General features: G+C 50.6%; 1 long non-coding RNA gene across 2 annotated transcripts in view; it reads right to left on the bottom strand.

Moving 5' to 3' along the window:
• The window catches only part of LOC110257747, a 36,708-nt gene continuing 15,644 nt past the window's right edge, over positions 409-21,472 (bottom strand). Inside the window, exons 2-3 of one of the 2 annotated variants that reach the window (XR_002340692.1) lie at positions 5,939-6,035; positions 409-3,552 (exon numbers count right to left, since the gene is read on the bottom strand). This is a non-coding gene — a long non-coding RNA (uncharacterized LOC110257747). Of the gene's footprint in view, positions 3,553-4,172; positions 4,862-5,938; positions 6,036-21,472 lie in introns of those variants that run through there. The other variant, XR_002340693.1, reaches the window with a different exon arrangement.

Genomic DNA, 21,472 nt, shown 5'->3' with positions numbered 1-21,472 from the left:
AGGAGCAGAGGGGCAAACCCGCAGCAGCTCCACTCCTCAAAGCAAGGGCCTCACCTGCCTTGGGCAACAGAGTGTTTCTAAAACCCTGGGCCACTGGCGGCGAGAACCAGGGGTATGGCCTGGACATGCCCAGCCTCTTTTCCCCAAGCCTGTAGGACCCTATAGCGACAGACGACAGGGCACCTACATAAGTTCACCGGTGAGGGAGTTCCCGTCGTGGCTCAGCAGAAATGAATCTGACTAGTATCCATGAGGTTGCAAGTTCGATTCCTGACCTCGCCCAGTGGGTTAATGATCCGGCGTTGCCATGAGCTGTGGTGTAGGTCACAGATGCAGCTCGGATCGGCGTTGCTGTGGCTGTGGTGTGGGCCGGCAGCAACAGCTCCAATCCGACTCCTAGCCTGGGAACCTCGATGTGCCATGGGTACGGCCCTAAAAAATACGTATAATAATAATTTCACCAGGGGTCCAGGGCCGTTGGCCTCACTGTACTGCAGTTCGGGAACAGAGTAAACCACCCCAGCAAAGCCGGGTGGACTCGCCCAAACCACTCAAAAGTTCAAACCACACAAACATCGGCTCCAACTGGGCTTGGAGCGCAGGGCTGGCTTTATCTGTCCCTGAGGGCTTCGCCCTGCCTCGAAATTGATTAGGGCTCCTGAAAACCACTGAAACAGTTTATCTTGCCCACTCAGCCTCAAGCCCCCTGATGGGTTGGAGTGGAGCCTGGATTGTTCTGGCAGCCAAGCCCAGCCCAGCTTCTACGAGGCTTCATGGCCCCAGGGCCACCCGCCTGGGCGCTCACCCCACAGGGAGCTCTCATTTTGTGGCAGCAAATAGGGGCCAGTGCCATGGCCCGGAGAATGTCCTTCACCGCAGGAAGGGAGAGCCTTCAAACGTGATGGGAGGAGGGGGGAGGTTTTGGAAAGCCAAAGATTTAACTGGGAGGGGTAAGGAATTGCGGTGGGCTTTAACACAGACCAGTGGGTTCAATGGGGAACCCAGGCACGTGTAGGGCAGAGTCCCACAGTAGCTGACTTTTCAGGCTCACACCCGGATGCCTGCCACCTTTCCCAGCCACCATGGCACCACTGCGGGGCCAGTCATTGCTCTAACGGTGGGCAAAGAGGCAAGATTCCTCCTGAATCCACAGGAGAACCTTTTTGGCCTCTCCGAGCAGGTGACCCACTCAAATTACCTGAATTCTTTCAAGCTGTCTTCTGCCCAACAGTTCAAGGCAAAAGAACCGACTGGGGGCCTATAGGCTTTGGAGTGACTCATCACAAGGGTTTCTCTCGGCTTTAGTCTCCCCAGACGAAAGGGACACCCTTCCTTGAAAAACATCTAACAGGTGTAAAGGGCTTTACAGTACCCGCCATCTCGCCTCATTCCAGCAACTGTGTGAGCAGGGGAGTGTGATTCCTATAGCAGTTAGGGTTCAGCAGCAGGAAACGGAAAACCTCTCCAGCTATTTTAAGCCAGACGAGATTTAATATAAGAAGTTAGGTGCTTACATCATCGGCAGGGCCAGAGGAGCAGGCTCTAGACTCCCGTAACACCACTGAACTGGGCTGCCAAGATTGCTGCCACCTCCGCCGTCATCAGAGGGAGGGAGGGCCAGCCACAGAGATGCTGATTTCAAAAAGATAGCAGTGCAGTTGCCATCCAGGGAGCCACTGCCACTACAACACGTCTCAAACCCCCCATCAAACACTAGAATGTTCTCTCTCTGTCTCTGTCTGTCTGTCTGACTGTCTCTCTCTCTCTCACACACACACACACACACTCAGTGTCTCCAGCAGCAACAGCCAGAGTAGCAGTCTCTTCCTCGCTACTGCCTTCCTAATCTCACACAAGTGCCTCTAGCGTGCGTGAATCTAGATGAGAATCTAATTAGATGAGAGCCGAATTCTCATGGGCAGCCCCAGCTGCAAAGGTGTCTGGGAATTGTGGTGTTTAGGCTCCCAGCCTCTGCCAAACATGAAGGCACCATAGGACCAGATTAGAATGGAGGCTGGGCGCCCGCCACCTCAACTCCATTTCGCAGGTAAGGAAACTAAGTTTCGGAGAAGTTAAGGAAGATGTTACTAGATCACATGGCCAGTAAACCCCCGCTTCTCTGACTCCAAAACCTGTGCTCTCATTCGTCACACGGAACCAATGGCCTCATTCTATTTGGGGCTTTGGCGGCTGCAGAGGCATCTTTCAGCCCAGTGGCTCAGACCACAGCAGAAGCTACCACACATCTGCACGTTCAAAGGCTGAGCCGCAGGCTGTGACATGGAACTGAGACCCAGGGCTTAGAACAGCTTGTCTAAGGTTGACAGGCAGAGGGGACTCAGAATCGAACCCAGGGTTCCTGACCCCACGTCATGGAATGGAACATGTTCCTATCTTTACACCCGAGCACGCGCGCGCACACGCACACGCACACACACTTCCATCAGCACCTGGGGGACAGGAAGACAGGCTCAGGCTGTCCCTGGAGGACTACAGTTTGCCGGCACACTCTAGGGACAGCTGTTCCACATTTTTCCATGCGAGGTAAGTATAAGGTGGACCCACATCCAACCCCATTACCATATTTGAAAAATCCCCCATCATCCTAGTTGCCTCCCACCAGAGATTCGAAAAATGCCACCTTGTCACTTTCCCGGCTGCCACTGCAGTTCGCGTGGGCTCCTGACTCACACTCAGCCAATCAGATGCCCCGTCAAAGACTCAGAGTCAGGAGCTGGTGATGCAGAGATGCAGGGCGCACAGAGGTCCGTTCTGGTGGAGGGCGGCAGTCACCACGGCAATGACATTCCATTCCTGGGCTGGCAGGGACCACATCCATGTCCAGAGGTGGCAGCGTAAGCCGAGGGGTCCTGGACTTGGCGGTGGGGCTCTCACTGGAGTGGCCTGACTTTGGCCGTGGTCCTGACAGCGGCGCAGCCTCCTTTGCTTGGCTCGCTTTCCAAACCCAGTCCTCCAGCCCTCCTGGTTATTTTGTGACCTCCCCGAGACCCTTTTGATAAAGTCCTTTTCTGCTGAAATAAACCAGAATTGCTTCCTGTTGCTCGGAGCCAAGAGCCTGGCCGTTACAGCTCAGTTGCCAGATTTTTGCCTGGCTTCCCTCAGCGAGACCACACAGGACACCGGCGACTGGAGCTCCCTCGGGCATCACGGTCCGCTCCCTGGGAGCTCGGCATCCCAGGACGTCAGCCTGTTAGCCTTACATCAGGAGAACTGGCCCCATCTGGCGGAGGGTCCCCGTCCATCCCGGGCAGCTGCTTGATGGCATTCTTGGGCTCCATCTTAGACTCTCTCCCATCCAGGGCTTTCCCATTGACCGTGACCTTTGCCTGGGCCCAAGTCAGAGGCCTCCCCCGCACACGCATACCTCCCCAAGGTCTCCCATTCCGCATCCAGAGAACATGTCTTCTTCCTCCAGAGGTTTTGTTTTGTTTTCAGCTCTTGGCTCCATGCTGAGGCACAACAGCTGTGGGCCCTGCTCAGACTCCGTGGATGCAGGCTGGCGGGGGAGTGGGGGGGTGCACACTGGGGCTCCTGCAAGAGATAATGGCTGGAGGAGTTCCCGTCATGGTTCAGTGATAACAAACCCGACTAATGTCCGTGAGGATACGGGTTCAATCCCTGGTCTTGCCTAGTGGGTTAAGGATCCAGCATTGCCATGAGCTGTGGTGTATGTTGCAGGCTTGGCTAGGATCCCGTGTTGCTGTGGCTGTGGTGTAGGCTGGAAGCTGTAGCTCCGATTGGACCCCTAGCCTGGGAACTTCCATATGCCGCGGGTCCGGCCCTAAAATAAAGCAAAAAAAAAAAAAAAGATACTGGCTGGAGATAACATCCCAAGTTCAAGGGCTCAGCTTTGCCGTCAGCTCAAGATAGGGCGCTGAACAAATGGCTCACCCTCTTGGGACTTGAAGAAGAGGCGACAGGAGTTCCCATTGTGACTCAATGGGTTAAGAACCCGACTAGTATCCATGAGGACTCAGGTTCGATCCCTGGCCTCACTCAATGGGTTAAGGATCCCGTGTTGCCATGAGCTGTGGTGTAAGTTACAGATGCAGCTCAGATCGTGAGTTGCTGTGCCTGTGGTGCAGGTCACAGACGTGGCTCAGATCTGGTGTTGCTGTGGGTGTGGCATAGGCTGATTTCCTAGCCTGGGATCCTCCGTATGCCGTGAGTGCAGCCATTAAAAAAAAGAAGAAGAAGAGGGGAGAGTGAGAGTCCAGCCATAAGAGGGTGAGCAGTTCTCACTGCCACCATGGACCGGGAGTGGGAAAGGCCTGGAGAGCATTCCTCAGCTGGGTGCCGGGCCTTCGGGTCAGATCCGTGGGTAGAACTGACCAGGGCCTCATTCAGCCAAGGCAGGCAGAAGCCAGGAGGGGCCGGGTTCCCACAGTCATCCCTGCGGGACCAGCTCACATCCGCATCTGTCTGCGTGTAGACAGGGCTGAGGGTAGGGGGCCTATCACAGGGGATGGCCCAGCCAGTGCCGAGAGTGGAGGTCCACCGAGATGATGATAGGCTGTAAACTTGGCCTTGTCTCCGCGCTATTGTCTTTGTTTCCCTGACCCCTGCTTTCCGAGTAAGGGGACCCTGGAAATAGAACCCAGGTCCAGAAAGGTATGTGTGCTCTGAGGCCAGCAGACCCAGGACGCTGCTGTGGTGGGAGAGGCCACGAGTGACAGGGCCATCGTTGTCCCAGCTAGAACGCAGAAGGAAGGAGGAACAGCTCTCTGTCGTCGGCGTGGAGGGGAGAAGAGCAGAAGGGGCCCAGAAGAAGAAGGCTGCTTTTCTCCCCTTTTTGCAGAAGACACTCAAGGACATCGTGCAGCGCCAGGGCAGGGGCGAGCTAGGGACAAGATGGAAAATAAGCTCGCTATCGGACTGTGATGGCGGGGCACAAACGTGGCTCAGCCATGCTTTGCGGGAGAAGCATGGATTTTGGAGTCAGACAGACCTGGTTCAAATCCCACCTATGCCATTCAACAGCCATGGGACCCTAGACAAGCCTTTATTTTTTTGTAGACTGTTCCATGAGCGTCCCCAGTAAGCCATGCTTCCCAATACGTGTGCCCTCGTGGTACCTCCCACGTCGACTCTGGGTTTGGGCCTCTGACTTTCTCCGGCCCATAAGGACATTGCCAAGCATGATATAAAGCAAAGGCTTGCCAAGTGCTTGCGTGCTGAGGCTTTTCCTCTTGGAACACTCCCTCCTGGAAGGCAATTGCCAAGCTCGGGAAAGCCCAAGCTAGCCTCGTGAGAGCTAGGAAGAGAACTGAGGCAGCCCAGCTAACAGCCAGCACCAAGACCCCAGGCATGGAGCTGTCCTCTTTGACCTCTCAGCCCAATCTAGCTGCCAACTGACTGTAGTCACAGGAGAGCTCCCCGCCCAGGAACCACCCACTTCATCCACAGAATCGTGAGACATTCTCATTCATTCACTAAAGTTTGGGAGGGTTGTTACGCTGTAATAAATAACTGAAATACCATTAACCTTTCTAAGCCTCACGCTAGGAAGTTTATAATATTTGTTGCCAAAATGGGGTGATAATATTTGTTGCCAAAAGCTATGAGAAAATTTAGGATGAGCATTTACTGAGCACCTGCTGTGTTTCAGGCACTGTCATAGATGCCACGCGTACGTCATTTACAGCATCTCATCTGCAGAGCACCTATCTCTGTGAAGTAAGCAAGCGCTGTTAGGCCTCTTTTCCAAGCAAGGAGGCTAAACTCAGAGGGGTTAAGTCATTTGCTCAAGGAGCTGGGGCCCCAACCCAGGTCTCCCTCGTTCTCATCACTACGGCCCAGCAGGACTTCCCTGGCACCAGGGAATGAATGACCTTCTAGGAAGGCACCAACCCTTCCTGTATTTCAAGAACTTTGTCTCTGTCAGGATGTTGGAGGAGGGACACGGGGGCATACTCACAAGGCCAGCATCAAGTCCAAGTGCCCTTGAGGACGGGTTGGCGGGGCTCCTTTCGGTGGTCAGTCCTGTGCCCTTGGCGCTGCTTCCTCAGTGAGCCCTGGGTCACAAGGGACGACGGAACTCAGAGCAAATCCACTTTCACTTCTAGGAAAACAGCTATTGGGGAGTCAGCGGCATCACAGTCGCAGCCAAAAGGCAGCTTGTTTCTCAAGAAGCAGGAAGCACCCGGGCCACAAGGGCCCTGCCCCCATCGCTGGAGGGCCTCGAGAAGCCAGAAGCCGGCCCATCGGTCCCTCTGAGAGACAGCCCCCCTTGACACACACACACACACACACACACAAAACCACAGGGGAGGGGGCAGCTGCGGGGATCTGGCTCACAGTGGGGTGGGGCACGAGCAGAGGGCCCCGCTGGCCCAAGCAGCCTCTGCTGGGAAGCTCCCATCCGCCTAAGAACTGCTGAGTGATGCCAAAGAGGATGACAGTGGGACACTTCTTCGCCCTCACCCCAAGCTGACAGCATCACTCTCCACCCCAGAGGCCCAGGAACAACCTTGTCCTGGGGGGTTAGGGAACCCCCAGCTGAAAAATCCCCATGCCCTCCCCTTTCCTCGATTCCTCCCACCCCTTGCCCATCTGGCCTTCACCGGGTCCTTTTCGGCACCACTCACACAGCATGCGAGGTGCAAAAACACCTGATCTTAAAGTATATTGCTAGGGGTTCCTGCTGTGGTGCAGTGTGTTAAGAATCTGACCACAGGGGTTCCCATTGTGGTGCTGTGGAAATGAATCCAACTGAGATCCATGAGGTTGCAGGTTCGATCTCTGGCCTCACTCCGTGGGTTAAGGATCCAGCGTGGCCATGAGCTGTGGTGTAGGTCGCAGGTGCAGCTCGGTTCCTGCACTGCTGTGGCTGTGGCCGGCCGCTGTAGCTCTGATTCGACCCCTAGCCTGGGAACCTCCATATGCCACCAGTGCGGCCCTAAAAAGACACACACACAAAAAGAATCTGACCACAGTAGCTTGGGTGGCTGCAGGGATGTGGGTTCGATCCCCAGCCTGGCGCACTGGGTTAAAGGATCTGGTATTGCCACAGCTGTGGTGTAGGTCACAACTGCAGCGCAGATTCAATCCCTGGCCTGGGAATTTCCATATGCGGCAGGCGCAGCCATAAAAATAAATAAATAAATAAAATAATAAAAGTATACTGCTAGAATAATCTCAACTTTGCCTAAAAATTACATATATTTGAAATTTTATATATATGTGTATATTTTCATAAGTATACAAAAATGAGTGGCAAGAACTATCTGAAAATGTTGATAATATTATCGCCAGCTGGTAAGATAAGGTTTATTTCTTCTTTGTATCTTTCCTTATCTCCAACTTCTCTACAAAAGGCACAACTGCTTTTAGAATCAGAAAATAAACTACATTATCTGTGCTGCTTTTCTTTTCTTTTTTTTTTTTTTTTTTCTTTTTGTCTTTTGTCTTTTTAGGGCCACACCTGCAGCATATGGAAGTTCCCAGGCTAGCGGGTCAAAGCGGAGCCACAGCCACAGCCACACTAGATCCAAGCCACGTCTGCAACCTACACCACGGCTCCTGCAATGCTGGATCCTTAACCCACTGAGCAAGGCCAGGGATTGAACCCACATCCTCATGGATACTAGTCGGGTTGGTTAATGCTGAGCCACAAGGGGAACTCCCTGTGCCACTTTTCAATGAATGTGTGTGGCCTGGAAAAGTGACACCTTAAAACTCTGCTCATGCAGCACCTTCATTATTGGTTCACACCTGGAGTATTAGCAGTGTCTCCGGACAACCAAGTCTTCACTCAGGGTAGAGATGGAACAGGAGCGGCCCCAATCCCAAAGCAAAAGGGGCCGGGCCCGTGAGGCCTAGCAGAAGGGGGCAGGATCCGTGAGCCTGGAGCCTGCCCTGTTAGTACCTAGAGCTGCTTCCAGTCCTCCTGTGGACTGGAGACCCCGAGCCCAAGGCATTGCAAGACTGGGCTGGCCAAGTTGCCAGAATGGAGGGCCATCCCTGCCTGTCCTGGGAGAGCAGGAAGCCCTGGGCTGGAAGTACAGTTCCAAGGCCTGGCTCACACACGCCACCTGGTTCACACTGGACCCCATCACTTAGAGCAAAAGCCCTACCTTGCAGGCTGAGTGTGAATGATAGGTGGTGAGGTGGCGCTTATACAGTGCTCAGCACAATTCCTGGCATACACTGGGCACTCAATAAATGCAGTTGTGATTATAGGAATAAACCCATGCTCATCAGCACCAACTCTCGGGTACACCCAGCACCTCCGTCATCTGGTGCCAGAAAAGGGATGAGTCATGCCCTGTGCTCAGGTGGCAATCCCCTGTTTTGTCCCTTGCTGGGTTCTGCTAAATATGGAGCCAAAAAGAACTTTTTCCACTCCCAGAGCAGTTTCTACATACGTTACCCTTGGCCAAAGCAAGCTGCTCATTAGCATGGGTGAGAAATGCCCAGGTGATACCATCAAAGGCCATTAGGGTGCCCCAGCTGGTTGGGGGTGTTTGTTTTACTTCCCATCAACTCTGCTCAGAAGGATGACAGTACCTCCAGCCAGAGCGGGAGGCACATGGGGCAGGGCAGGTGTGGTGCAGGCAGACACAACTTGGAATGGTGACATTCCCTCAGAGAGAGGAGTGGGCTCCAGGTGAGCTCTCTATCCTCCTACACTTTCAGGCTTGCAGTGCCCAAGCTGCTCTCTCCCGGCTCTGGCTCCCTGGAAGGGATTTGAAGTAAGTCATTTACACACTAGTATGAATTTCAGTATTCCCAGGGGCCCCTGGTTTCATAGCGGAATAAAACCCTTTATTCTCTTCCCTTGAACTCCTACCATGTCAGGGGGTGCTCCTTGCCCTTAAATGAGAAAACGAGAAGAAGTTCTAATTCTGATGTTTTAGCCCCTCCTGGGCCCGGCCACCCACGTCCCCAAGGTCAGGCCCTTCTCTACTCTCTGAGTCCAGGAAAATGTGTATTCACCTTTATTTCTCATTAAGGAGACTTGAATAAAAGCATGAAAAGCTTTTTTCTAGCCTGAAAAGAGAAGGATTTAGAGGGTTAAAAAAAAAAAAACTGTTAAACTGATAAAAAAAATTTTTTAAATGACACAGAACTCAGAAGTCATAAGGGAAAAAATGAGCAGACACATCAACGCAAATGCCCTTTGCAGAGAAAGAGAGCATCAACCAGGGGTTTCGAACCAGGGTCCTGCTGATCCACACCCACCCAAACATTGCTGTCTCTTCTAGTGCCTAAAGTTTTCTCGACGAGTTGCCAGCATTTTAAAATTGGAAATCCTCCCATAAAAATCCATATTTCCGGCATCTGCTGAAGAATCAGAAGATCTGGCACACTGGTTCCCCGCAGAAGCCCGCATGCTCCCCAGCCTGCCACAGCCGCCGAGCCGGCTTCGCTTGTTTGCATGGCTTGCCTTGCAAGCAGTTGTCTGCGATGCGCCATAAACAAAACAAAAAAGCAAAAGGTGCTCTAGGGGAACATGTTTGCCACACATCCAAGAAAAAGTTAATATCCATTCTATATCAATAAGAACCCAACCAACAGTTCAATGGAAAAATAGGGGAACGTATAAACAGGTAATTCATAGAGAAAGAAATTCAAATGGCCCATAAACATGAAAGATACTCAACCTCCAGGTGATTAGGAAAATGCAAATGAAAATGAGAAGATACCCTTTTTCAAAAGCGATCACGCTGGCAAAAAATCAAAAAGCTTTCTAGCATCACTGGCAAGGATGTGGGGAAAGGAGAAGGCGTGCGTGTTGTTAGTGAGCGTGTAAATTGGCACGATCTTTTTGGAGGGCCATTTGGCAGTTCCAATCATGATGTTAAATGCATGTACCTTTCAAAAAAAAGTAGGTAAATTTGTATTGAAGTAGCGCATACATGTAGAAAAGAACGCAAATCCTAGGCTGAGTCACTGAACACACCCAGGCGACCATCACAGGTGGAGAAAGAGAATACCCAGCAGCACCCAGCAGCCCCTTCGCCCTCTGGCAGTAAATCCCCCCAAAGGTAACCGCCATCCCCTCTTCTAACAGGATTTGCCTGTTTCTGAACATTCCATGAATGGAATTATACAGTACATGTTCTTTTGTGTCTGGCTCCTTTTCACCAAATACTATAATTTTTTTTTTTCCTAGGGCCACACCTGCAGCACATAGAGGTTCCCAGGCTGGGGGCTGAATCAGAGCTACAGCTGCTGGCCCACACCACAGCCACAGCAAGGCCCGATCTGAGCTGCGTCTGTGACCTACACTGCAGCTTGTGGCAGCACCAGATCCTTAACCCACGGAGCGAGGCCGGGGATCGAACCTGCATCCTCACAGACACTGTCACGTTCTTAACCCACCGAGCCAAAACAGGAACTCCAATATTACATTTTAAAACTTCATGAAGAAGTGCCCGTGGTGGCTCAGTGGTTAACGAGCCTGACTAGTATCCATGAGGATGCAGGTTCAATCCCTGGCCTGGCTCAGTGGGTTGGGGATCTGGCATTTCCGTGAGCCGTGGTGTAGGTTGCAGATGCGGCTCGGATCCCCCGTTGCTGTGGCTCTGGTGTAGGCCGGTGGCTACAGCTCCGATTGGACCCCTAGCCTGGGAACCTCCATATGCCGCAGGAGCGGCCCAAGAAATAGCAAAAAGACCAAAAAAAAAAAAGAATAAGACTTCATGTCCAAGGCCATTTATTGTAACATTAAAAAGTAGTGTGGTTGGAGTTCCCATTGTGGCTCAGCAGGTTAAGAACCCAACATAGTGTCTGCGAGGATGTGGGTTCCATCCCTGGCCTCACTCAATGAGTTAAGGATCCAGCATTGTCGCAAGCTGCGGCATAGGTCACAGATGCGGCTGGGATCCAGTGTTTGCTGTGGCTGTGGTGTAGGCCGGCAGCTTCAGCTCCGATTTGACCCCTAGTCTGGGAAATTCCATATATCACAGGTGCAGCCACAAAAAGAAAAAAAAAAAAAATAGGAGTTCCTGTTGTGGCTCAGTGGTTAACGAATCCGACTAGAACCATGAGGTTAAAGGTTCGATCCCTAGCCTTGCTCAGTGGGTTAAGGCTCCGGCGTTGCCGTGAGCTGTGACCTAGGCTGGCGGCTACAGCTCTGATTCAACCTCTAGCCTGGGAACCTCCATATGCTGCGGGTGTGGCCCAAAAAAGACAAAAAGGTTTAAAAAAGAAAAAAATTAGTGTAGTCAACCACTGTGTTTACTAATAATGATATGGTTTAAAAATATAATGCTTCACCATGACTTGGAAGAGTATGCAGCTGATCCGAGCTGTATCTGCGACCTACACCACAGCTCACGGCAATGCGGGATCCTTAACCCACCGAGTGGGACCAGGGACCAAACCTACCTCCTCATGGATATTAGTCGGGTTCATTTCCACTGCACCACAGCAGGAACTCCCTGATCCCATTTTTAAAATAGAAATTTTAAAGTTAAAGCAATACGAGTGAACATATAGGTTAAAATACACGGAGGTGGCAGCTAGCACCGCGTCTCATTATCCACAAAGCAGATGACAGGCCAGCGTTTCCCTAGGAACAGCTCCACCGTGGTGCCCTACTGACTTTCCAGGTGTCCACGTGGGCAACACAGGCAAAGTCTGAACCGCAGCGCATCTGCATCTTGGCAGAAGGTGAGAAGATGCAGGCCTGTGAGGGGACGGCTCTGAGGCCGTCTTTCATCCTCTCCTATATTGTTGGCTCAGGCTGTCAGGCACAGCACTGCAGACCGGGTGGCTTCCCCAACAGAAATTTAATTGCTCACAGTTCGTGGAGGCTGGACTTCCAAGATCAAGGTGCTGGCAGGGCGAGTTCCTTCTGAGAGCCAAGAAGGAAGGCTCTGTGCCAGGCCTCTCCCCTTGCTTTAGAGATGGTGGCTTCTTCCTGAGTCTTCACCCTAACTTCTCCCCCGTCCTAATCTCTCCTCCTAAAGACACCCAGTCAGCCTGGATTCCGGCCCACTCATTCGATCTCACTGTAACATAATTACCTCGTTACAGGCGTGGTCGCCAAATCCAGTCGCATTCTGAGACACCAGGGATCAGGATTTCAACATACGAATTGGGGGTGGAGGGGATATCATTCAGCCCATAACAGCTCCCTATCTCCCTTGGGAGGCTTTCAGGAGACGTTTCTCATCACCTCCTGCTGGGTTCTGATGAGTGATGAAACTTTCATCCTGCCCCTCTCAAGACAGAGCTCATACAAAACTGCCTAGTTTTATATTTCTATACTACTGGTCTAGGATCCAGCTCCCTGCACTTTTGGGGGCCGCCTCTGCGGCATATGGAAGTTCCTGGGCCAGGGAGCAAATCTGAGCCACAGCTGGGAGCTACTCCACAGCTGTGGCAATGCCAGGTCCTTAACCTGCTGGGCCATAGTGGAAACTCCCGGCCCCTTTTGTTTTGATGTCATCCTTTTAGGGGGTGAGACAAACACCCAGGGAGCCAGCACTTCTGGCTAATCTTCCTTTCACCGTTTATGTCAGTAATAAACTGTCCAAAGCTGAAAGCGGCTCACTGCATCTTTATCAGCCAAATCAGCCGGGGCTTGGCCTTGGCTTTCCTAGAAAGTCTGGTGTGTGCTTGACAACAGGCCCTGGAATGTGTTGCAAAAGCAAAACCAAAAATCTTTCCAACAGAGGTGGGAGGAAGGGAAACAAGGAAGACTCCTAAATCTCTGCCCCCCGACAACTGCCCCCACCCCGTCTCCAGCACCCAGTGCTCTTTTTTCTTTTTCTTTTTTTTTTTTTTTTTTTTTTTTTTGTCTCTTTAGGGCCGCACCTGGAGCATATGGAGGTTCCCAGGCTTAGGGTCTAATCCCAGCTGTAGCCGCCAGCCTACACCACAGCCACAGCAACACAGGATCTGAGCCGTGTCTACAGCCTACACCACAGCTCACGGCAACGCCAGATCCTTAACTCACTGAGCAAGGCCAGGGATCGAACCCGCATCCTCATGGATACTAGTTGGGTTCGTTACTGCTAAGCCACAACGGGAACTCCCCCCCAGTGCTCTTATGCTGAGATGCCTCTGGGTCCCCTGTATTTAAACTTGCTCGCCATTTAAAAAACAAATTAACAAAAGCTAAAACACGTGTATATCTGTGTGCACTGAACTATCCAGAACTTTTTATATATGAATTGGTAACGTCACTAATCCTTGGGGAAGGAAGATGAGGTGCGGGGAAGGGATTTTAACATTTTATGCATATTTTATGCAACGGGACCCAGAAGACACAGGTGAAATGGCAGAGGTGAGAAGATTAGCCTCTGACAGGTGAAGCTCAGTCCACTCACAGTTAATATCCTGCCCGGAAATCATTACTCTCAACTCTTTCCCCAACAAGAGAAGTTGAGCTAAAGAAAGTAAAACCAGAGTTCCCACTGTGGCTCAGCAGTAGCAAATCTGACTAGCATCCATGAGGACTTCAATCCCCGGCCTTGCTCAGTGGGTTGAGGATCCGGCGTTGCCATGAGCTGTGGTGTAGGTCACAGATGCGGCTCGGATCTGGCGTGGCTGTGGCTGTGGCGTAGGCCAGCAGCTGCAGCTCCGATTCGACCCCTAGCCTGGGAACTCCCTTATGCTATGGGTGCAGCCCTAAAAAGACATAAAAAATTTTACAAAGCAAGCAAGCAAAACCACGATGAAACCACTTCATACCCGTCAGGATGGCTATTGTCAAAACCCAGAAAGAAAGAAAGAAAGAGAGAGAGAGAGAGAAAGAGAAGAAAGAAAGAAAGAAAGAAAGAAAGAAAGAAAGAAAGAAAGAAAGAAAGAAAGAAAAGGAAAAAAAACAGAAAATAGCAGGTATTGGTGAGGCCATGAAGAAATTGGACCTTTGTGCCCTGAGGGTGGGAGTGTAACATGGCACAGCCACGGTGGCGAACAGCAGCCGGACACAGAGGGACAAATACCTTATGATTCCACTTATATGAGGGCCCTAGGGTGGTCAGGTTCAGAGAGACAGAAAGGAGGCTGGTGGTTGCCAGGAGGAAAGGAGTCGTCCATGTTGAATGGATTCTGAGTTAAGATGAAAAAGTTCCGGAGATGGATGGCAGTGATGGTGGCACAACAATGACAATGTATTTAATGCCACTGAACTGTGGGCTTCAAACTGGTTACAATGGCAAATTTTGTTATGTATATTTTGCCCCAATGGAAAAAAAAAAAGACTACAGTGCTCGTTTCGGCAGCACAGATGCTACAACTGGAATCACACAGAGAAGACTGGCATGGCCCCCCTGCACAAAGACGGCCTGCAAATTCATGAAGCGCTCCTTTGTTTTGCTTTTTTGCTTTTTAGGGCTGCACCTGTGGCCTAGGTTCCCAGCCTAGGGGTTGAATCAGAGCTACAGCTGCCGGCCTACACCACAGCCCCAGCAACACCGGATCCTTAACCCACTGAGCAAGGCCAGGGATCGAACCTATGTCCTCATGGATGCCAGTCAGATTTGTTTCTGCTGAGCCAGGACAGGAACGCCATTTATTTATTTATTTATTTTTAGGGCTCCTTATTTTTTTTTTTAATGCAGAAAAAATATGAAGAATGAAGACTAGAATAGCAATGTCCTGGGGGGAGGGAGGGATCGGTTGGGAGTTTGGGATGAACAGATACACACCACTCAACACAAAATAGATAAACAAGGACCTACTGTATACAGTACAATGAACTATATGCAATAACTTGTAAAAACCTATAATGAAAAAGGATATATATATTTAATATATTTAACTGAATTGCTTTGCTGTACACCTGAAACTAACCCAACACTGTAAACCAACTGTACTTCAATTAAAAAAAAATTCCTGGAGTTCCCATTGTGGCTCATTGGGTTAAGAACCCGACATAGTGTCCATGAGGATGGGTTCAATTCCTGGCCTTGCTCAGTGGGTTAAGGACCCAGCATTGCCATAAGCTGCAACGTAGGTTGAAGATGTGGCTAAGATCCAGTGTTGCCATGGCTGTGGTGTAGACCTGCAGCTGCAGCTCCCATTTGACCCCCAGCCTAGGAATTTTCATATGCTGCTGGAGTGGCTGTTAAGAAAAAGAGTGAGAAAGAAAACAAAAGAAAAAAAATTCCTGGTATATGAAAACCTAGCTCACCATTCGTATACACACACACACACATATAAATAGTATAGGAGTTCCCTGGTGGCCTAGCAGTCAAGGATCTGGCATTGTCACTGCTGTGGCTCAGGTTGGATCCCTGGCCCAAGAACTTCCCCATGCTGCAAGTGTGGCCACAAAAAAATAAAAAATAAATTTAAAAATAGCATTAAAAAAATCTCTTCTAAAGTAAACTTTAGGAGTTCCCGTTGTGGCTCAGTGGTTAACGAATCTGACTAGGAACCACGAGGTTTCAGGTTAGATCCCTGGCCTTGCTCAGTGGGTTCAGGATCCGGCGTTGCCACCAGTTGTGGTGTAGGTTGCAGATGCGGCTCGGATCCTGAGTTGCTGTGGCTGTGGTGTAGGCCGGTGGCTACAGCTCCAATTAGACCCCTAGCCTGGGAACCTCCATATGCCGTGGGAGCAGCCTGAGAAATGGCAAAAAAGACAAATAATAATAATAATACTGTATCAATACTGAGTTCTCAATATTGAACCAATATTCTAATTGCAAGATATTAATAATAGGGGAAACTGGGGGTTGTATATGGGACCTCTATACCCATCTGTCCAGCTTTCCTGAAACTGCTCTAAAAAAGAAAATTGGGAGTTTCCATCATGGCTCAGCGAAAAGGAAACTGACTAGCATCCACGAGGACACCGTTTCGATCCCTGGCTTCACTCAGTGGCATTGCCGTGAGCTGTGGCGTAGGCTGCAGATGCAGCTCGGATCTGGCGTTGCTGTGGCTGTGGTTTAGACCAGCGGCTACAGCTCCAATTTGACCACTAGCCTGGGAACCTCCATACACCACAGGAGTGGCCATAAAAAGACAAATAAATTTTAAAAATGTAAAAGAAATTCTATTACATATATTTTATATATCTTACATATTATATATTTGAGTGATTATATAAATATTATATATTTGAGGAGCATCCACATGGACACATCCAGTTAGGAGGGGAGCTGGGAAGATTTATCCAGGTCTGACATTTTTCAAAATTCAGTGAAACATAGTTGGGAGTAAATTAAAGTTCCTGAAGCCAATCTGGGGGCCAAAATAGGGGTAGGGGAATAAGCGGTTCAAACTATTTGGTATAAAATAAGTGACAAGGATATATCGTACAACACAGGGAACAGAGCCAATATTTTAAATAACTATAAATGGAGTAGAGCCTTTAAAAGCTGTGAATCACTATACTGTACATCTGCAACATATAATATTGTACAGCAACCATATTTCTATTTTTTAAAAAAGAAAAATGGAAGATGACTAAGCATTAATTTGCAAGTTAAAATTTATGCAGAGGAGTTCCAGCTGTTGCACAATGGGATCGGCAGCATCTCTGCAGCATGAGGACTCAGGTTCGATCCCCGCCCCAGTACAATGGGTTAAGGATCAGACGTTGGCACAGCTGTGGCGTAGGTTGCAACTGTGGCTCTGATATGATTCCTGGCCCGGGAACTCCATCTGCGGCAGGACAGCAGCAGCAGCAGCATCATCATAATAAACGTTGTTAGATTTGCCCCAGGTGTTTGTGTTTCTTTATATTTTGCCCTAATTAGTACATCATATTCTGTATTAAAATCGTAAGTAACTTCTACTGAGTCAAAGCATCCTTAACTGCATCTGCCACCCCCTTTCCAGGCCTTTTCCAGCCCTGACCTCTGAAGGGAATGAACAGGCCACACATCACATGGATTTATCCAGAGAACTAAGGAAGGGAGGTAAAAACCAAATGTCCAACATTACAGCAGTATCGCCTGCCTACCAAACAGTTTCTAGAGAGACAGTGTTCAGGGAACCACACTGCAGAGGAATGCAAAGGCTCTGGGAGTTCCTGTTGTTAGCTCAGCAGGTTAAGAACCCAACTAGGATCCATGAGGATGCAGGTTCGATCCCTGGCCTCGCTCAGTGGGTGAAGGATCCGGCGTTGCTGTGAGCTGTGGTGTAGGTCGCAGACACGGCTCAGATGCCATGTGGCTGTGGCTGTGGTGTAGGCTGGCAGCTGTAGCTCCAATTCGACCCCTCAGCCTGGGAACCTCCTTATGCCTTGGGTGCGACCCTAAAGAGTAAAATAAATAAAAGAAACACAAAGGCTCTAATGTAAACAGATACTTGTCATCGTGCTTGACCCAAAGGCAATGGGCAGGACAGCCATTCCCAGTGGCCAGCATTTCTGTAATAGACCAGGGCCAGTCTGGTGTGAGCTTCCAGAGCCTTCTTGCCCCTCCAAACCTACAATACAACAACATAAACAGGTTTAAAAACTCTTCTGTATTTCCCAAGTATACAACCTTCATTATACTGAGCTTAGTGTATCTGCAGCAAGCAGAACTAATACTCCGTCAGCGTTCAGGGCGCCTGACCTCACAGCGCACATGCACAGAAAGGAGACGCAAACGCGCGTCTCCAGCAGGCGCCCCAACACTGGGCTGCCAGGGGGACTTTCCTGCTGTTCTTGGCTCCCAGGTAGCATTTCTCGGCTTCACACACCACAGTTCCCTCTTTGTCACAGTCGCCTCTGCACACATAACCCCCCACCCCCAGCCAACTTCTGATTAGAGGCTAGAAAACAGGCCCTAGGAGGGAACTAATTACTTAAGTTGGGGGGAAGAGAGACCCAGGAATGTCTTGGTAACAGTCTCTGTGCATCTCGAGGGTACAGGCCATGCTGTCTTAGATCAGGTTCCCTGGAAGCAGAGCCCAAGACACGGTTTTTTTTTTTTTTTTTTTGCTTTTTAGGGCCACACCTGCGGCATATGGAGGTTCCCAGGCTAGGGGTCCAATCAGAGCTACAGCTGCCAGCCTACACCCCAGCCACACCAGATCCGAGCCACATATGTGATCTACACCACAGCTCACAGCAATACTGGATCCTTAACCCACTGAGCGAGGCCAGGGATCGAACCCAAATCCTCATGGATGCTAGCCGGGTTCTTAACCCCCTGAGTCTCAACAGGAACTCCTAGAAATGAATTCTTGTGCAAGTGAGTTGCCGAGGGAAGGACTCTCAGGAGACAGTGTTTAACTGCGGGAGGAAAGCAGAATAGGGCAGGGAAAGCAGCCAAGCCAGGATGGAGATTTGGCCAAAGTCTGGCCTCAGCCTGATCCCCAGAGGGGAGGCGGGGCCGGGAGAATGATGAGGGGGGAGGGCAGTGGCCCAGAATCCTTCCTTCCCACACCTGAGACCCGGCCGAGCCTTTATATCTCCCACATCAGTCAGTCACCGAGGACGACAGCAGGCTACCTCCGCGGGAGGCCATCCGCTCTGGGCAAGGCTGCTCCTGTCTGTAGAGAGCTGTTCCCCAGAGAAGGCGGAAGCCACGCGCTGCTCAGCTGGGGTCAGTGCAAAAGGCCTCGGGCTGGACACCAAGAGCAACCACAAAGGGCTGCCCTCTATAGCAGTGGCAGGAGAGAGGTGAGGTGGCAACAAGGAAAAGCCTCTCCAGGTGGCTGGATTCTCTGGAAGTCCTTCCAGCTTGATCCAGCTGTCATGAGAACGGAGGGAACAGCCTCAATGCAAGTGGATCTTTCTAAGCCCATCCAAGCCCAATGTTCACGCAGGTGCCCTTGGAAAAGACCCAGTCTGAGAACCACACTGAGAACCACACATGGGATCCTGCTGTCAACCAGTAACCTGAAACCGAAGGGGCTCCCCGGAAAGTTTCCAGAACAGCTTAGTTCTCACAACAGCGGCAGCTTGTACAGATGTTACTCGACCAGGTGCTGTTCTAAATGTTTTATCTGTTACCTTCATTTAATCCTCACAACAACCAGAGGAGTGAGGCGTTGTTAGTATTGACCAGCCCCATTTCTCAGATGAGAAGGCTGAGGCCCAGAGGTTCATTCATTTGCTCGAGTTAACAGCTGTAAGTAGCAGGGTCAAGGAGACAGGTAGCCTGGTGTGGGCGGGCTCTCAGCCCTCTACAGCCCTGGCTGGCTGTCTAGCTTGAGTAGGTGATATTACAAGCCAGGAGACCACTGTGGCTGCCATCAGAGGATCGTGTTTATACACAGCACACATCAGAATCACCGTGAGTGACGGTTGCCCCGCAGGACCCAGAGCTTCATCCTGAACCTAGTAAATCAGAACCCAGAGCCAGGTAGAAATCTATACATTTAACAAGCCCCCCACCCCCCGCCGCCCCGTGCCCCCCATGGGTGTTCTGACACAGGCAGTCCAGAGGCAATTTCAAAATCCCACAGTGATTCAGATTGAAACAGCAGAGTCTAGGTTCGAATCCTGGCTGTTCCACTTTCTACCTGTGTGACCTTGAAAAAGCTCGTTAACCTCTCTGAGCCCCAATTTTTCTCAAATCTAAAATTTAAAAAAAAAAACTTAAGATTGTGTGACATTTAAAATGTCAGTTATTGTACATCTGGTATAATTCCTTGTATATATATTTAAAACTATTTAAAACTATGTACACGTATATCTTACACACACATATAAATATTAGACAAAGGTCAGATAGAATAAACCATTAAGGGTGATTAACTCCAGCAAGATAAGGGGGGATAAGGGGGGTAGAGAGTGGAATGGGAAAGGCTTTCACTTCTTCATGTATTACATTTTAATTTTTTTATAAAGCGAATATATTAAAATATATATAGGAACTCCCCAGTGGCCTAACAGTTAAGGACCCGGCATTGTCACTGCTGTGGTTCGGGTTCGATCCCTGGCCCAGGAACATCTGTGTGCCTCGGGCGCAGCCAAAACTATTGTATATATAGGAGTTCCCGTCATGGTGCAGTGGAAACAAATCTGACTAGGAACCATGAGGTTGCAGGTTCAATCCCTGGCCTCAGTGGGTTGAGGATCCGGCATTGGCCGTGAGCTGCCGTGTAAGTTGCAGACACAGCTCGGATCCTGCATTGCTGTGGCTGTGGTGTAGGCCAGCGGCTACAGCTTGGATTAGACCCCTAGCCTGGGAACCTCCATATGCTGTGGGTGCGGCCCTAAAAAGACAAAAGACCAAAAAAAATTGTATATATAAAAATGTATTTAATCAAAACCCAAAACACTAAATAGCATCATCTGGGTAAGTGCCTGGCCCCACAGTACGTGCTCAATTAATGCTGGCTGTTGGTCTTATCATCATCCACAAACATTTGTGGAGCGCCTTTTATGTGCGAATCATCATACTTAGGCTGCATCGGGAGGCAGAGGAGGACAAAGTTGCTGCCCTCACCTGCACACACAAAACCCCCCAGATGCCCAATAGCAGCGTTTACTTTGGGAGCAGTGAGTGCTCTAGAAAATAAAGGCTTTAAGAGTTGAAATGAGCGAGATCATTTCCAGCTGGCCTCTTCAGGGGAGGTGGGGCTCGCGCGAGGCACTGAGGAAAGGGGAAGATTTCAATAGGCAGAGACAGGGGGATCACAAGAACATTCCAGGGGCAGAACAGAGCTTGGTTCAAAGGGCAGTGGGACTTGGTGGGCATGCGCAGACGTTGCTGCGTGGACATTTGGCCCCCGGCGGCCGGGCTGCGGGATGCGATCGTGCCGGATCCCAGGCACGCCGTAGCGGGCCTCCCCCTCCCACAACTGAAATAACACAATCTCTGGCCCCAACCCTTCCGGCCCTTGGAATGAGGCCAAGATCGACTTTCTCAACAATTCTTGACCCTTGCGGACCAAACGTAGAATGGGAAGGGAAGTAGCCACAGCGATTTTAGAGGTGGGGGGTGGATCCTCTCCCCTAAGCACTGGGGTGGGGGCCCAAGTGCATGCAGGGCACGTGCAGGGAGTGGGGGGGGCGGGAACGTGAGTCCGGGGGCGCGGGGTGTGTGCACGTGTGTGTGCGCGCGCTGCGACGTGCGGCGTGTCTGGGGACTGATGCGTGAGCGTGCACGTCGTCATGACAGGCAGCATTTCCTGTGATTGTCTGCTGGGATGTTCCGGGCTGAGTTATGCGTGCAGGGTGTGCTGACCACATTCCTCAAGGCTAATCTTTCTGAGCCACTGAGGAGGCGGCAGAGGGAAGCCAGCAGCCAGCAAAATATGTCCACGGAACGCGCCCTCTGCCCTCCTAGTATTTCTGGTCGGGACTCGGGTCTCGCGGAGGGTGGGTGGCACCGGGAAGAGGCAGGGAGAGGTTCCCCCAGGGCCCTGACGTGGGTTGCCCCTGCAGGGGCAAATACCACGCCTCGGGTCACCCATCAAGCATCCTGACATCGCCTTCGATCTGGTGCCTGTGCGTCTACACACACAGTGTGTATAGAGAGCTCGGGAGATAAACACTTAAAAAAAAAAAAAAAAGTTAAAGCTTGATTAGCTGAACACCACGAGGCCCTGGGAAATTGAGTTTAAGAAAAAATTTGGATAATTGGAACAGCGGAGAATATCAAGA

Source organism: Sus scrofa, chromosome X, assembly GCF_000003025.6.
Source record: "Sus scrofa isolate TJ Tabasco breed Duroc chromosome X, Sscrofa11.1, whole genome shotgun sequence".
Taxonomy (NCBI): domain Eukaryota; kingdom Metazoa; phylum Chordata; class Mammalia; order Artiodactyla; family Suidae; genus Sus; species Sus scrofa.
Note: the sequence above shows the minus strand (reverse complement) of the source record. Positions and strands in the feature narration are given on the sequence as shown.